The 15,057-nt window shown below is 46.7% G+C and overlaps 1 long non-coding RNA gene across 2 annotated transcripts; it reads right to left on the bottom strand.

The window, feature by feature from the left end:
* Positions 1–3,223: 3,223 nt before the first annotated feature.
* Positions 3,224–8,292, bottom strand: LOC144495341 (uncharacterized). 2 transcript variants are annotated; one of them, XR_013498231.1, is made up of 3 exons: positions 8,012–8,292; positions 7,623–7,723; positions 3,224–4,154 (listed from the first exon to the last, which is right to left on the bottom strand). It is a non-coding gene; the product is annotated as an uncharacterized LOC144495341 (long non-coding RNA). The 2 variants fall into 2 exon arrangements; XR_013498232.1 differs by having other exon boundaries at positions 3,224–4,006.
* Positions 8,293–15,057: the final 6,765 nt, after the last annotated feature.

The following is a 15,057-nucleotide window of genomic DNA, read 5'->3' as shown; positions in this document are numbered from 1 at the left end:
ATGGCCAAGCAGTGCCCCTTGGCAATACCAGCCTAGCAGTGCCAGCCTGGCACCATGGTAGTGCCCATCAGGCACCCTGGCATTGCCCACCAGGCACCAGACAGTGCCAAGAGAGTGGGATCTAAGGGGAGGGGGCATGGCTTAAAGGGGGCAGGGCCACAAGAGGGGCGGGGCCATGACGGGAGGCAAGAGGAGCTCCATGGCGGGTACTCTGCATTGGCCCGGAGGGGGGAAATCAAAGGTGGCGATCGGCCAGGGTGGAGTGGGAAGATCGAGGTTAGCGATTGGGGGGGGCATGATATCCAGGATTGGCGGGTGGGCATGTCCGGCGGGGGTGATGGGCAGGGTGCGATATCTGGGGGTTGGTGGGAGGAGTGTCAGATCCCCCCACTCCACTTGTACACATTGTCCTGGGTGTGTACTTGTACACAGCACACTGGGAGATCGGGGTGCTGAGCTGTGGCAGATCCACAGCTCAGCAGCTGGCTTCCCAGCATGAATAGACTCCGCCCATTCCCCTAATGGCGCGAATCACACTTTGCTTCTGTTTTTCTAAGTGCCATACAACAGTGTCTGAGATATCGCCCAAAAAATGGACGCAACTCTCTCTCTCGTTTTCACACTCGGGCAGCACTTAGAATCTTTTTGATAAGATCACCACCTGACTCTCTCAGTGCAGATGCTGCCTGATCTTATTTCAAATTTCCAGGAGTACGCTTTTGTTCTACTAAATGCTCGGGATGTGAACAGGCGGCAATTGTTTGCAGTGGGTAATACCACCACCACTGCTGCCACCACATTCTTTTGTTTCCATGGCAACGTGACAAAAATTCACTTTAAAAAAAAATCACATGGGCAATTGGAAAATGGGCATTGCTTGTTTGAGCACAGACGTTTTTGCTCACTGGGTTTACAAAGAGCTAGCAAGCTCGGTAACAGCAATCCCCGACTCACTTCACTGCTGGTAATGAAGGCAATACCACACCGATTAATGAAGGGTTATATTCTTCATATAGATGTTGTGAAAATGTTGCTACTTGTTGGGGAGAAGCCAGAGACCATATAATATTTATATTTCCCAAAGAGTGGAGAGAATGTGGAGCTTTCTACCAGAAGCAGTAGTTGAGGTGTGTGCATACTGGCTTTTAAGGGGAAGCTGAATGAGTGGAAAAGGGAGGAAGCAATCACAGGATAAGATGTTGGTGTTGGATGAAGAGAAGTAGGATGAGGTTTGTGAAAGGTACAAATGCTGACATTGGCCAATGGCACAGTGGTTAGCACTGCTGCCTCACAGCGCCAGGGACCCGGGTTCAATTCTGGCCTCAGGTCACTGTCTGTGTGGAGTTTGCACATTCGCCCCATGTCTGCGTGGGTTTCCTCCGAGTGCTATGGTTTCCTCCCACAGTCTAAAGGTGTGCGGGTCAGGTTGTTTGGCCATGCTAAATTGACCCTTAGTGTCAGGGGGATTAGCAGGGTAAGTCATCAATAGTCACGGGCGAGGTGCCTGAAGATTGGAGAATGGCAAATGTTGTGCCTTTGTTTAAAAAGGGCTGCAGGGAAAAGCCTGGGAACTACAGGCCGGTGTGTCTCACATCTGTGGTGGGTAAGTTGTTGGGAGGTATTTTGAGAGACAGGATCTACAGGCATTTAGAGACGCAAGGACTGATTAGGGACAGTCAGCATGGCTTTGTGAGTGGAAAATCATGTCTCACAAATTTGATTGAGTTTTTTGAAGGGGTAACCAAGAAGGTAGATGAGGGCAGTGCAGTTGATGTTGTCTACATGGATTTTAGCAAGGCCTTTGACAAGGTACCGCATGAGTAAGTTGTTGCATAAAGTTAAATCTCACGGGATCCAGGGTGAGGTATCTAAATGGATACAAAATTGGCTTCTTGACAGAAGCCAGAGGGTGGTTGTAGAGAGTTGTTTTTCAAACTGGAGGCCTGTGACCAGCGGTGTGCCTCAGGGATCAGTGCTAGGTCCACTGTTATTTGTCATTTATCTTAATGATTTGGATGAGAATATAGGAGGCATGGTTAGTAAGTTTGCAGATGACACCAAGATTGGTGGTATCGTGGACAGTGAGGAAAGCTATCTCCGATTGCAATGGGATCTTGATCAATTGGGCCAGTGGGCTGACGAATGGCAGATGGAGTTTAATTTAGATAAATGCAAGATGATGCATTTTGGTAGATTGAACCAGGGCAGGACTTACTCAGTTAATGGTAGGGCATTGGGGAGAGTTACAGAACAAAGAGATCTAGGGGTATATGTTCATAGCTCCTTGAAAGTGGAGTCACAGGTGGGCAGAGTGGCGAAGAAGGCATTCAGCATGCTTGGTTTCATCGGTCAGAACATTGAATACAGGAGTTGGGACGTCTTGTTGAAGTTGTACAAGACATTGGTAAGGCCACACTTGGAATACTGTGTACAGTTCTGGTCACCCTATTATAGAAAGGATATTATTAAACTGAGGGGTGATCTTATAGAGATCTATAAAATAATGAGGGGCATAGATCAGCTAGATAGTCAATATCTTTTCCCAAAGGTAGAGGAGTCTAAAACTAGAGGGCATAGGTTTAAGGTGAGAGGGAAGAGATACAAAAGTGTCCAGAGGGGCAATTGTTTCACACAGAGGGTGGTGAGTGTCTGGAACAAGCTGCCAGAGGTAGTAGTAGAGGCGGGTACAATTTTGTCTTTTAAAAAGCATTTAGACAGTTAGATGGGTAAGATGGGTATAGAGGGATAGGGGCCAAATGCGGGTAATTGGGATTAGATTAGGGGTTTTAAAAAAAGGGCAGCATGGACAAGTTGGGCCGAAGGGCCTGTTTCCATGCTGTAAACCTCTATGACTCTGTGACTCTAAATGGGTTATGGGAATAGGGACTGTGTGGGTTTGCGGCCGGTACAGACTCAATGGGCCGAATGGCCTCCTTCTGTACTGTAGGGATTCTATGATTAGAGTCATAGAGGCTTACAGCATGGAAACAGGCCCTTCGGCCCAACATGTCCATGCCGCCCTTTTTTATAAACCACCAAACTAGTCCCAATTGCTCCCGTTTGGCCCATATCCCTCTATACCCATCTTACCCATGTAACCGATTCCATGAATTGGCCTGAATGGTCTGTTAGCATTATGTGAGTTCTACACAATTCTGGAAAGAAGGCATCCTGCCATTTTAAATATATATTTTTGATAGTACGAAATGGATCATTTCTGCTGGAAGTTTATTTGAAAGTTTATTTATTAGTGTCACAAGCAGCCGTACATTAACACCGCAATGAAGAGACTGTGAAAATCCCCTCGGGGAGGATTCAAACAATGACATTGAATCCTCCTCAAACCGAATGTGATCCATGAATTAATTGGATGGTCCTGGACTTCAGCAGCCACCTTCCAAGTCGGTGATTTAATGATTGGATCTTTTCCCATTTTGAAATGGAAGGGACAAAATTCAGTTTAAAATAAGACAGCAAAATATGAACAAGTGAATGAATGTCTGAATGAATTTTTCAAAAGGGGGAGTTGTTGTTCACTGCTACCACTCCAGCCTGTTCTTTCTAGAATCACTTCTGTACTCGGAGGAATTGACAGGAAAGGAATCAGATGATCAGGGTTCAGCGACTCCCACGAGGACGAACCGAAGAGGAGAGAAAAAGACATTTTCCATACGTTAGCCCATTCATTGAAAATTGGGAGCAGCCAACTGGCTGTAACTCGTGCAAGTTCACATCGCTTCCTGTTCGCCTCTTCCTGCTGTCATCAATGGCCCTGTTAGCAATCCTCGTCAACTGTCACTTCAATGTCAGTGATGAATATTCCCGTTATTGAGTCTTGCTCCCCGCTATGAGGACCCAGCGGCTAAGCAGTGCCCCTTCTTAACTTTGCAGCTCCGCGTTAGAGCAGCCTGGCAGAATTCTCTTCCCATCGGGGTTATTCATTAATACTGCATGTTTTGACAGAGTAATCCATTTGCCCAAGAGGCTAGTCGAGCATGAGGCTGGGCTGGCATTGGAACAAAATAAGCGGACAAAGAAAACATTTACCAGAGTTGGACAATTAAAATCTGCACTGTAACAAAGGCAGCTCGGTTAGACATGATCGCAAAAAATCCTTATTTTTGTTCTTACCCAGGGTTACACTTGCATTCTGCCTGTAAGGGAAAAGGATTTCAAAAAAAGCACACATTCAAGTTTAAAGACAGTTTTATGTCAGAAGATCGACTGAGTTCTGCAACAGAACAGCTGAAATGTAGGGAAGGAAAATTTGCCAGAAATCCCACAGATCGGATATTGTAATATCATGGGTGTTACGTTGCATTGTAGATGATGAGCACATGACTGTATTGTGAAGCTCAGATATCACTGTCAATGTGGCACCAGCAGGCTGGGTCTAAGTACCTGCTGGCAATCACATGGCTAATAACACAATCAATTATCTCATCATTGCTCTCAGTCCCAGTTCTTTACTATGACAGCAGCTCAGTGTGAACTTCGGTTGAACTTTATTGAGCCATAAATATTCCACGCGGCTGTGACCAAGGACAGCATTCTCAGAATAATCTGTCAGGTGACAGCAATAATCACACTGTTCCTCCTACAGCAGATGCTCCTGTTTCACCGGCCACCCTATCCATAGCCTGAATAAAATATGAGGAGTCGCTATATGATTGACTAACAGGTTAGGAAGTTTTGGGATTCTGATTAGACTTTCAGGAATGTGATGTGATCATGTTTTCCTTCGAGTATTGTATAGCGGGAGCCGAGGGCCATTTTAAGGATTCTGAACAGTTCCAGTCACTAGCTGGATAGATTGGCCCCTCTCACTAGGGTGGCATGGTGGCACAGTGGTTAACACTGCTGCTTCACAGCACCAGGGACCCAGGCTCGATCCCCATCTTACAGTCATAGAGGTTTACAGCATTGAAACAGGCCCTTCGGCCCAACTTGTCCATGCCGCCAAGTTTATAACCATTAAGCTAGTCCCAATTGCCCACATTTGGCCCATATCCCTCTATACCAATCTTACCCACATAACTGTCTAAACGTTTTTTCAAAGAGAAAATTGTACCCGCCTCTATTACTATCTCTGGTAGCTTGTTCCAGACACACACCACCCTCCGTGTGAAAAAATTGCCCCTTTGGACTCTTTTGTATCTCTCCTCTCTCACCTTAAACCTATGCCCTCTAGTTTCAGACTCCCCTACCTTTGAGAGAAGATATTGACTATCTAGCTGATCTGTGCCCCTCATTATTTTATAGACCTCTATAAGATCACCCCTCAGCCTCCTACGCTCCAGGGAAAAAAGTTCCAGTCTATCCAACTTCTCCTTATAACTCAAACCATCAAGTCCCGGTAGCATCCTAGTAAATCTTTTCTGCATTCTCTCTAGTTTAATAATAACCTTTCTATAATAGGATGATCAGAACTGTACACAGTATTCCAAGTGTGGCCTTGCCAATGTCCTGTACAACTTCAACAAGAAATCCCATCTCCTGTATTCAATGTTCTGACCAATGAAACCAAGCATGCCGAATGCCTTCTTCACCACTCTGTCCACCTGTGACTCCACTTTCAATGAGCTATGAACTTGTACCCCAAGATCTCTTTGTTCTATAACTCTCCCCAACCAATAACAGAGATCAATTTACCAAAATGCATCACCTCGCATTTATCTAAATTAAAATCCATCTGCCATTCGTCAGCCCACTGGCCCAATTGATCAAGATTCCATTGCAATCCCCTAGATAACCTTCTTCACTGTCCACTATGCCACCAATCTTGGTGTAATCCATAAACTTACTAACCATGCCTCCTAAATTCTCATCCAAATCATTAATATAAATGACAAATAACGGTGGACCCAGCACCGATCCCTGAGGCACACCGCTGGTCACAGGCCTCCAGTTTGAAAAACAACCCTCTACAACCACCCTCTGTCTTATGTCATCAAGCCAATTTGTATCCAATTGGCTACCTCCCCCTGGATCCTGTGAGATTTAACCTTGTGCAACAACCTACCATGCGCTAACTTGCTTAAAGCCTTGCTAAAGTCCGTGTAGACAATGTCGACTACACTGCCCCCATCGACCTTCTTGGTTACCCCTTCAAAAAATTATATCAAATTCATGAGACATGATTTTCCATTCACAAAGCCAAGCTGACTGTTCCAAATCAGTCCTTGCCTCTCTAATTGCCTGTAGATCCTGTCTCTCAGAATACCTTCCAACAACTTACCCACTGCAGACATTAGGCTAATTGGCCTGTAGTTCCCAGGCTTTTCCCTGCAGCCCTTTTTAAACAAAGCCACAACATTTGCCACCCTCCAATCTTCAGGCACCTCACCTGTGGCTGTCGATGAATCAAATATCCCTGCTAGGGGACCTGCAATTTCCTCCCTAGCCTCCCACAATGTCCTGGGATACGCTTCAGCCTCGGATCACTGGCTGTGAGGAGTCTGCACATTCTCCCCATGTCTGCGTGGGTTTCCTCTGGGTGCTGCGGTTTCTTCCCACAGTCCAAAAGACATGCTGGTTAGGTGCATTAGCCATGCTAAAATCTCCCTCAGTGTACCCGAACAGGCGCTGGAGTGTGGCAACTGGGGGACTTGCACAGTAACTTCATTGCAGTGTTAATGTAAGCCTACTTGTGACATTAAAAAATTAACTTTGAACTTTAGATCAATATGAGCTACCAATGAGCCTACTGGATCTTTGGCAAATCAGTAGCTTGACCGGTTTTGGAGCAAGACCAGTTTCCCTGCACCATGGCGGCCTGGCTGCTGAGCTTTTCATCTTCAAGACTAAAAAGTCAGAGAGAGGGTGCCTCCATCTTGAAGTGCCCTCACTCTTAACTGGAAAGCGTCTTATTGGTCCTCCAGCTTCTCGAGCCTGCCCACCCACATTAATGAGATGGTGAGCCCACCCTCTGACCTCTAACACTGGCCACCTTGGGGAAACTCACCGCCGTTCCCTCACAGTGTGGGGTCAGGAACCACATTTGACCCCGATGCCGGTATACTGACCCAAAAGGCAATATCCTGACCTTGGTTGCGACCTCTGATGGCACTTGGGATGAGTGTCATATCAAACTCAGCGCCAAGTGGTGCATTGTGCCACTGACACCCACTGCCCAGTTCACATGAAGAATGGTCACTTGGAGACCACAGATCGTCTGCCATGGTTCAAGTGAGTCAGAATAGTGTTCGGTCAGGAAAGAAACAACTTCCAATTATAAGTTAATGTCCTGGGCACGTTTCACGGCCAGTGAGTTGCTCCTGACGTGTTATTTTGTGGGCAAATATGCCCCTGCCAACTTGCACAAAACAAGGTGCATAAACAGCTGAGCTATAAATGACCAGTTAATGCGTTCTGGTGCTGTTGAGGAGTGAATGTCGGCCAGGGTCACTGGGAGAACCCCCTTCTTTCCTTTGAACAAAGTGTCATGGGGGCTTTTTTGTCCACTTAAGAAGGGGAAATGGTGGGGGTTTGTTTTAACAGCTCATCTAGCAGCTGGCGGCGCTGACAGTGTGACACTCTCCCAGTAATGCACTGAAGTATAAGCCTAGATATACATGGACAAATCCTGGAGTGGGGCTTGACCTCGCAATCTCCTGACTCACATGGTAGCGCAAAGCAGAAGTTTGTTCTCAATCTGGTGACACCTCGCTAGCTTGCGGCTTACTTTGCTGCCTCATCGAATTGAGTCCCAATCCACCAGCTTCTAATATAAACACAGAAAAGATTAACAAGAGAACAGAGCCTGGAAGCTTTGCAAGACTTAAAAGAGAATTACGCAACATTCTAAAAGGGGGCCAAGGACATTTAGTCCTGAAAGGATTAAACAGCTTGATAGTTGGCTCGCTTAAGCATTTCCATTTATATAACGCAGAGCAATTCAAAACCAGGCAAAATTTACCGCAAGAACATTATAAAAATGCAAGTGACCATTATTATAATTGAAGTAATTAATTCTGGATCTCCTGGGCATCCAGATTCTGCTGCTTCTCACCTCCGCCACGAATACGCAGTTGTGCTGAGCTTCATTCTGATTGAGTTGCCTACGTGTTCCAAAGCTAGGATCCCCAGAATTTAATACCGACTGGGAGGTTCCTCACTCTGACCTTGTGGAAGACCAGTAAGCTGGTACACCGACTGAGGAATGGATTACAGATCCTGTATCTGGTCCAAAGGTGTGTGGGTTAGGTTGATTGGCCGTGCTAAATTGATCCCAGTGTCAGCGGGATAAGCAGGGTAAATGTGTGGGGTTGCGGGAATGGGGCCTGGGTGGGATTGTGGCCGAATGGCCTCCTTCTGTATTGTAAGGATTCTATGATGGAATCCTTTAAGGCTAGAAATAGGAAGATAGTACAGCTCAACACGTGGCTAAACAGCTGCTGTAGGAGGGAGGGTTTCAAGTATCTGGACCATTGGGATTTCTTCCGGGGCAGGTGCGACCTACACAAGAAGGACGGGTTGCATCTAAACTGGAAGGGCATAAATATTCTGGCCGGGAGGTTTGCTAGTGTCACACGGGAGGATTTAAAGTAGTTTGGCAGGCGGGTGGGAACCAAAGCAAATTAACTGAATTAACTGAAGGAGAAGCAGAGAGTAGGGGCAGTAAGACTCAGAGGAAGAGCAGGCAGGGTGGGGTTGCTAATCAAAGAGGGTCTGGTGGACTGAAGTGCATTTGTTTCAATGCGAGAAGTGTAACAGATAGGCCAGATGAACTTAGAGCTTGGATTAGTACTTGGAACTATGATGTTGTTGCTATTACAGAGACTTGGTTAAGGGGAGAACAGGATTGGCAGCTTAATGTCCCAGGATACAGATGTTCCAGGCGAGGTAGAGGGGGATAGAGGGGTGGGGGAGTTACACTACTGGTTAAGGAAAATATCACAGCTGTACTGCGGGAGGATATCTCGGAGGGCTCATACAGTGAGGCAATATGGGTAGAGCTCAGGAATAGGAAGGGTGTAGTCACAATGTTGGGGTTTTACCAAAGGCCGCCCAACAGCCAGCGGGAGATAGAGGAACAAATATGTAGGCAGATTTTGGCAAGGTGTAAAAGTAACAGGGTTGTTGTGGTGGGAGATTTTAACTTCCCTTATATTGACTGCGACTCACTTAGTGTTAGGGGCGTGGATAGGGCAAAGTTTGTGAGGAGCATCCAGGAGAGCTCCTGGAAACAGTATGCAGATAGTCCAACTAGAGAAAGGGCCGTACTGGACCTGGTATTGGGGAATGAGCCCGGCCAGGCGGTCGATGTTTCAGTAGGGGAGCAGTTCGGGAACAGTGACCACAATTCAGTAAGCTTTAAGATACTGATGAATAAAAATAAGTGTTGTCCTCAAGTTATGGTGCTAAATTGGGGGAAGGTTAATTACAACAATATTAGGCAAGAACTGAAGAATGTAGAGTGGGGGCAGATGTTTGAGAGCAAATCCACATCTGGCATGTGGGAGGCTTTCAAGTGTAAGTTGATAGGGATTGAGGACCGGCACATTCCTGTAATGATGAATGATAAGTATGGCAAGTTTTGGGAACCTTGGATAATGAGAGTTATTGTGAACCTAGTCAAAGAGAAAAAGGAAGCATTTGTCAAAGCTAGGAGGCTGGGAACACATGAAGCAAGTGTGGAATACAAGGAAAGTAGAAAGAAACTTAAGCAAGGATAAAGAAGGGCTAAAAGGGGTCATGAAAAGTCATTGACCAGCAGGATTAAGGAAAGTCCCAAGGCTTTTTATACATATATAAAGAGCAAGAGGGTAGCCAGGGAGAGGGTTGGCCCACTCAAGGACAAGGGAGGGAATCTATGCATGGAGCCAGAGGAAATGGGCGAGGTATTAAATGAGTACTTTGCGTCACTATTCACCAAAGAGAACGACTTGGTGGATGATGAGTCTGGGAAAGGATGTGTAGATAGTTTGAGTCATGTTGAGATCAAAAAGGAGGTGGTATTGGGGTTCTTGAAAAACATTAAGGTAAACAAGTCCCCAGGGCCTGATGGGATATACTCCAGAATACTGAGAGCGGCAAGGGAGGAAATTGCTGGGGCCTTGAGATAAATCTTTGTATCCTCACTGGCTACAGGGGAGGTCCCAGAGGATTGGAGAATAGCCAATGTTGTTCCTTTGTTTAAGAAGGGTAGCAAGAATAATCCAGATAATTACAGGCCGGTGAGCCTTACATCAGTGGTAAGGAAATTATTGGAGAAGATTCTTCGAGGCAGGATTTACTCCCACTTGGAAATAAGTGGACGTATTAGCGAGAGGCAACATGGTTTTGTGAAGGGGAGGTCGTGCCTCACTAACTTGATCGTGTTTTTCGAGGAAGTGACAAAGATGATTGATGAGGGTAGGCAGTGGATGTTGTGGACTTCAGTAAGGCCTTTGACAAGGTCCCTCATGGCAGACTGGTGCAGAAGGTGAAGTCGCATGGGATCAGAGGTGAGCTGGCAAGGTGGATACAAAACTGACTCGGTCAAAGAAGACAGAAGGTTGCAGTGGAAGGGTGCATTTCTGAATGGAGGGCTGTGACAGGTGGCATTCCTCAGGGATCTGTGCTGGGACCTTTGCCGTTTGTAATATATATAAATGATTTGGAGGAAAATGTAACTGGTTTGATTAATAAGTTTGCGAACGACACAAAAGTTGGTGGATTTGCGATAGTGATGAAGACCAGCAGAGGATACAGCAGGATATAGATCGGTCGGAGACTTGGGCGGAGAGATGGCAGATGGAGTTTAATCCACGCAAATGTGAGGTAATGCACTTTGGAAGGTCTAATACAGATAGCAAATGGCAGAACCCTTAAGAGTATTGATAGGCAGAAAGATCTGGGTGTACAGGTACACAGGTCACTGAAAGTGGCAACGCAGGTGGAGAAGGTAGTCGAGAAGGCATACAGCATGCTTGTCTTCATCGTCTGGGGCATTGAGTTTAAAAATTGGCAACTCATATTGCAGCTTTATAGAACCTTAGTTAGGCCGCACTTGGAATATAGTGTTCAATTCTGGTCGTCACACTACCAGAAGGATGTGGAGGCTTTGGAGAGGGTACAGAAAAGATTTACAAGAATGTTGCCTGGTATGGAGGGCATTAGCTATGAGGGGAGGTTGGAGAAACTTGGTTTGTTCTGACTGGAACGATGGAGGTTGAGGGGGCGACCTGATAGAAGTCTACAAGATTATGAGGGGCATGGACAGAGTGGATAGTCAGAAGCTTTTTCCCAGGGTGGAAGAGTCAATTACTAAGGGGCATAGGTTTATGGTGTGAGGGGCAAGGTTTACAAAGAACAAAGAACAATACAGCACAGGAACAGGCCCTTCGGCCCTCCAAGCCCGCGCCGCTCCCCGGTCCAGGATTGAATCCTGAATCCAGGATCCCCGCCCAATTTTCCAGCCTATCTACATACCAATATCCTATCCACCGAGCTGTCCCTCACAGCTACGATGCTTTGTTCATTACAACCTATTAACTTACCCCCACCCCCCCATTCCAGACCATGTGATCTCCAGGGAGAGGCGAAAACCCAGAGTGAAAAACCCCAGGGCCAATATGGGGAAAAAAAATCTGGGAAATTCCTCTCCGACCCCCTGAGGCGATCGAAACGAGTCCAGGAGATCACAATGGCCCCGATCGGAAAATGCTTCCCAACCCTAGTCATTTCCACTTCCACGAACACCATATGAATTCCCTGTCCCCGAGACAGGTTCCCAACTATCCGCAGTCTCACTCTGTACTGGCACCAGCAAGATGATCGTAGAATGAAGCCTTGAAACGAGAAACCAGGAACAATTAGCCCGCGCCGCTCCCTGGTCCAAACTAGACCACTCTTTTGTATCCCTCCATTCCCACTCCGTTCATATAGCTGTCTAGATAAGTCTTAAACGTTCCCAGTGTGTCCGCCTCCACCACCTTGCCCGGCAACACATTCCAGGCCCCCACGACCCTCTGTGTGAAATATGTCCTTCTGATATCTGTGTTAAACCTCCCCCCCTTCACCTTGAACCTATGACCCCTCGTGAACGTCACCACCGACCCGGGGAAAAGCTTCCCACCGTTCACCCTATCTATGCCTTTCATAATTTTATACACCTCTATTAAGTCTCCCCTCATCCTCCGTCTTTCCAAGGAGAACAACCCCAATTTCCCCAATCTCTCCTCATAACCAAGCCCCTCCATACCAGGCAACATCCTGGTAAACCTCCTCTGTACTCTCTCCAAAGCCTCCACGTCCTTCTGGTAGTGTGGCGACCAGAACTGGACGCAGTATTCCAAATGCGGCCGAACCAACGTTCTATACATCTGCAACATCAGACCCCAACTTTTATACTCTATGCCCCGTCCTATAAAGGCAAGCATGCCATATGCCTTCTTCACCACCTTCTCCACCTGTGACGTCACCTTCAAAGATCTGTGGACTTGCACACCCAGGTCCCTCTGCGTCTCTACACCCTTTATGGTTCTTCCATTTATCGTGTAGCTCCTCCCTACATTATTCCCACCAAAATGCATCACTTCGCATTTATCAGGATTGAACTCCATCTGCCATTTCCTTGCCCAAATTTCCAGCCTATCTATATCCTTCTGTAGCCTCTGACAATGTTCCTCACTATCTGCAAGTCCTGCCAGTTTTGTGTCGTCCGCAAACTTACTGATCACCCCAGTTACTCCTTCTTCCAGATCATTTATATAAATCACAAACAGCAGAGGTCCCAATACAGAGCCCTGCGGTACACCACTAGTCACAGGCCTCCAGCCGGAAAAAGACCCTTCCACTACCACCCTCTGTCTTCTATGACCAAGCCAGTTCTCCACCCATCTAGCCACCTCCCCCTTTATCCCATGGGATCCAACCTTTTTCACTAGCCTACCATGAGGGACTTTGTCAAATGCTTTACTAAAGTCCATATAGACAACATCCACGGCCCTTCCTTCGTCAACCATTTTGGTCACTTCTTCAAAAAACACCACCAGGTTCGTGAGGCATGACCTCCCTCTCACAAAACCATGTTGACTATCGTTAATGAGTTTATTCCTTTCTATATGCGCATACATCCTATCTTTAAGAATCTTCTCCAACAACTTCCCCACCACGGACGTCAAGCTCACCGGCCTATAATTACCCGGGTTATCCTTCCTACCCTTCTTAAATAACGGGACCACATTGGCTATCCTCCAATCCTCTGGAAATGAAGAGGTTTAAAGGAGATGTACGAGGCAAGTTTTTTATACAGAGGGTGGTGGGTGCCTGGAACTCGCTGCTGGGGGAGGTAGTGGAAGCATATACGATAGTGACTTTTAAGGGGCATCTGGACAAATACATGAATAGAATGGGAATGGAGGAATATGATCCCCAGAAGGGTAGGGGGTTTTAGTTCAGTCGGGCAGCATGGTCGGTGCAGGCTTGGAGGTTCGAAGGGCCTGTTCCTGTGCTGTAATTTTCTTTGTTCTTTGTTCAATCCCATCTAGGCCCTATTCACATAACCCCACACATTTACCCGGCTAATCTCCCTGACACTAGGGGCAATTTAGCATAGCCAATCAACCAAACCTGCACGTCTTTGGACTGTGGGAGGAAACCAGAGCATCCGGAGGAAACCCACGCAGACACAAGGAGAATGTGCAAACTCCACACAGACAGTGACACAAGGCCAGAATTGAACCTGGGTCCCTGGCGCTGTGAGGCAGCAGTGCTAACCACTGTACCCCCTGTGCCGCCCCTGTACGATTCTATGATTCTGTGGATCTGGGCCCCACCTGCAAGGTCCAAGCACTAGTTTGACCCCTGAAGCGTTTTAGATTTGCCACCTTCTTCTTTGACACTCTTGTGGAGGTGGCTGATGGGTAAACCTGCCATCTGTATGGAAGAGTCCCAATAATTCTGCCTGCCACCCCAGCAAGGCTGTCCAAGGGGGAAGCGATGGTCTAGTGGTATTATCACTAGACAATTAATCCAGAAACTCAGTTAATGCTCTGGTGACCCGGGTTCAAATCCCACCATGGCAGATGGTAAATTTGAATTTAATAAAATCTGGAATTAAAAGTCTAATGATGACCATAAAACCATTGTTGAAAAAGACCATCTGGTTCACTAATACCCTTTAGGCAAGGAGATCTGCTGTCCTTATGTAGTCTGCCCTCATGTGACTCCAGAACCACAGCAAAGTGGTTGACTCCCAGCTGCCCTCTGAAAAGAAGGGCAGTTAGAGATGGGCAATAAATGCTGGCCCAGCCAGCGACACCCACATCCCGTAAAAATGAATAAATTAAAAAAAAATTTACAGTTTGTTCAACTGTCTTATGCTCCCAGATTCTACGGGTGGCACGGTGGCACAGTGGTTAGCACTGATGCCTCACAGTGCCAGGGAACTGCGTGGAGTCTGCACGTTCTCCCTGTGTCTATGTGGGTTTCCTCCGGGTGCTCCGGTTTCCTCCCACAGTCCAAAGATGTGTGAGTTAGGTTGATTGACCATGCTAAATTGACCCTAGTTTCGGGGGGATTAGTAGGGTAAATATGTGGGGTTACAGGGATAGGGTGGGATTGTTGTCTGTGCAGGCTTGATGGGCCGAATGGCCTCCTTCTGTACTGTAAGGATTCCGTGAGTCTCCCAAAATGGACGCTTTGTTCCTGGGCATGACTGATTGTAACCTGGAAGAAAGCAGATCTTGGCTTGTGTGGCTTTCAGCTGCAAACCTCCTACAAAATGGAGCATGAATGATACAAGACGATGGCGTCTCCAACCATTACTTACTGGCGAAGTCCCAATCTTCCATGGGGTGATATGTTGGAGGACTATCTTTGCTCAAGTCACCTAATCTCCTTTCACACTTCCTATTGGCTGTCAGCTCATGCCAATCAACATTGTTCTACGATCAGGTTATTAGTTACCAACACACAGAAAAAAACAAGCCTTGATCAGTTCTGCCCAATATTGCATCTTCTTTATTATAAATCAGAATTTTCATTTTCAATCCAAGACAGACAGATGTTTAAGGGAATCAAAGGTTATGGGGAAAAGGCGGGAAAGTGGAGTTGATGATTATCATATCA

The sequence above is a fragment of the Mustelus asterias genome, chromosome 6, assembly GCF_964213995.1.
Source record: "Mustelus asterias chromosome 6, sMusAst1.hap1.1, whole genome shotgun sequence".
NCBI lineage: Eukaryota > Metazoa > Chordata > Chondrichthyes > Carcharhiniformes > Triakidae > Mustelus > Mustelus asterias.
Note: the sequence above shows the minus strand (reverse complement) of the source record. Positions and strands in the feature narration are given on the sequence as shown.